Source organism: Enhydra lutris, unplaced genomic scaffold, assembly GCF_002288905.1.
Source record: "Enhydra lutris kenyoni isolate GAN:26980312 unplaced genomic scaffold, ASM228890v2 scaffoldscaffold824, whole genome shotgun sequence".
Taxonomy (NCBI): domain Eukaryota; kingdom Metazoa; phylum Chordata; class Mammalia; order Carnivora; family Mustelidae; genus Enhydra; species Enhydra lutris.
In genome coordinates this window covers 6,337-9,346 of record NW_019154908.1, presented here as the reverse complement: position 1 = coordinate 9,346, position 3,010 = coordinate 6,337, and the positions used below count along the sequence as shown (strand labels likewise).

Genomic DNA, 3,010 nt, shown 5'->3' with positions numbered 1-3,010 from the left:
GTGTTTTCTGAATTTGAATATTATATGGGTAGTTGAATTTTTGTGCATGTAGTTTATCCTGTTACGTGTTCTCTAATTTTCCTGTGTCTATGTTTTAGTTTCTGTCATTAATTTTGGAAAGTTCTGCAACCACTATTTCTTCAAATATTTCTTTTTCTCATTTCTCTCTTCTTTTCTTTGGTGTTCCAGTGATGCCTATGTTACAAGTTTGGGTTTGTCCCAAATTCTTGGATGCTGTTTTGTTCATTTTTTTTTTCTCTTGCATTTAGTTTAAGTAGGTTTTTATGAGCTGTCTTCAGGAATCACTGGTTCTTTCCTCTGCCTTGTTCAATCTACTAACATGCCTATCAAAGGCATTCTTCATTTTAGTTATAAGTGTTTTTTTTCCCCTAGTATTTCCTTTGACTCTTTCTTATAGGTTTTATTTCTACACTTAATTTTGTCATCTGTCACTGCATGCTTTCTACTTTTTCTTTTAGAGACCTTACCATATTAATCATAGTTGTTTTCAACTCCTTGCTAGATATCTTTAACATCAGTGTTATATTTGTTCTAATTCTGTAGCTTGCTTTATCTCTTCAGATGGTGGAGTGTTTTTGTTTGTTTCATTTTTTTCCTTTGCTATGCATTGCAATTTTTTATTATTGAAGTATAAGCGGATGTAAATAGGCCATTAGTATGAAGATATAGGATAATCTTGCTAGGTTAATTTTGCTGGGATGTGTTTAATATTTGCTGCAGCTGAAGCTGTAGGTTGAAGATGTTTCACATCTTTTAGTGTCTTTGTTTTTTATCTCCCTTTCTGTAAGTATTCTTTCCAAGAAAGAGAAGAGCTCTACATCTGTAATCGACTGTTACATTGTATATTGTGTGGTGGTAGTTGTGGGAAAAGGGTAGTGTTTGGAAATCTTGTGATTGCCTTCAACATTTTAAGCTTGTGTCTCTATGATGTGATTTTCAGAGCCATTTCTCTAGAGGTATAATTGTCCCAAACATCCGCCGTTGAATGAGACATAAAGTTTAGAGAGGATTGGTTTGTGAATAATGTGCTTTGCCCAGTTAGGATAATGATATAGTAAAGTTCACTGAAAAGTAGGTCTTTGTAATGGAGAAAAATTTGGGGGTGTCTTAAAATCTTTGTACGTGTGCATGCGTGTATGAATGCTTGCATGTTATTGTCAGGCAGTTGTGGTCTAAATTTTTTGTTTCCTGAAGAAAATCTAAAAATTCTGGTTTCCTTATACCTTTTGTGTATCAAATTATTTTCCACATTCCTGGTATTTATTTTCTTACTTTTGTTTTATTTCAATTATACTTAAAATGTCCATTTAGAGTCTATTTTCAAACTTTTCTTATTAATACCTTAAAACAAAGATGATAAATTTTTCCCTATATTTCATATGTTTCTTTTGGAAAATTTACATATGTAAATTAAAAGGGGTTAGAAAAAGTATTGATCTAAAAATTTCCTGTACTCATAGACACTATATTTAATATGTTATATAGTTTCTTTTTTGAATAATAAAGAAAAGCTTAGAGGTGAGAGAAGATTTTATTTCTTGGAAGCAAAATCTCATGTTCCTTTAATGGAGGAAACGGTTTTGATTGAGATTAAAGAGAAAAAGAAATTATTTGTTTTGAGTAGGTTTACAAATCAAGATTTAAATGATTCTGAGGTTAGTTAGCCTTACTGAACTAGTTAGGACTTCCAGGGGAAAAAATGTCATGGAACAAATCATTGCTTTCATTGATTTTCAAATTCCATGTGCTCTTACTTGTGTAAGATAAGTGCAATTTTTTGATTGTGTCATTTAAAGTTTGTTTCACTTGCTTGTTCCTCAAAATATAAATGAAAGGGTTCAACAGATGTAGTGATACTGATACTCCTTTATTGATGTCCAATTCTTTGGCTGAAGGGTTGACATAGATGAAAATACAGCTGCCATATGAGATGGAAACAACAATCATGTGAGAAGAACAGGTAGAGAAAGCTTTTTTCCTTTGAGAAGGAGAAGGGAATCTTAAAATTGTCCTAATGATAAATGTGTAGGAAAGAATGACCCCTATCAGTATAATAATGAATGTCAACACTGTGCAGATTATAACGACCTGTTCTATAAGCCAAGTATCTAAGCATGAAATCTTAAAAAGAGGAGATGCATCACAGCCAAAATGATCAATAGCATTGGAGTCACAGAATTCCAACTGGAGGCCCTTACCGAGGGGTGTGATGATGATCATCAGTCCAGAGATCCAGCAGCAGAGGATGAGGATGGTACAGATTTTATTGTTCATGATGGTCACATAATGAAGGGGTTTGCAGATGGCCACAAAGTGGTCATTAGACATGGCTGCCAGGAGAAAAATTCTGTGGCCCCAAAAAGCCCAATAAAAAATATTTGACTAGCACAAGCATTATAAGTAATGGTTTTGTCTCCAGTTGATATAGTGTACAGGAATCTGGGAATACATACTGTGGTGAATGATATTTCTAAGATGGAGAAGTTTCGAAGAAAAAAATACATAGGTATTTTAAGATGAGAGTCCATCGATGTCAGAATAATAATGGTCAGATTTCCAGTAATACTTAGCACATAGGTGAGAAATAGGAAGATAAAAAGGAAAACTTGCAGCTGGGGGTCCTCTGTAAGTCCCAACAAGATGAATGTTGTTATTGCTGTGTGATTTCTCATTGCTACTTTTGATGTTTTAGGCAATCTACATGTAAGAAGTCAAAGAGAAAGTATCTAAACAGAAGAAAGGAAACAATAAGGGAAATTTGAAGAAACAGAAAACAATAAAGCAAGAGAGAAGTTGAAAGGAATCAAGAGCTGATTCTTAGAAGGAAGGGATAAATAACAATTGATAAAACTGTTGTGGGACTGAGCTGGAAAAAAGAAAAGAAAAGATTTATCAGGAATAGGAGCAATAACATCATTAGAGTATATACAGATATTAAGAAGATACAAATGAAATATTTTGAAAACATCTGCAGAGTAGATTTAGCAAC

The 3,010-nt window shown here is 33.2% G+C and overlaps 1 pseudogene; it reads right to left on the bottom strand.

Annotated features, from left to right (window-relative positions):
• Positions 1–1,695: 1,695 nt before the first annotated feature.
• LOC111140390 lies at positions 1,696–2,693 on the bottom strand (annotated as a pseudogene).
• Positions 2,694–3,010: the final 317 nt, after the last annotated feature.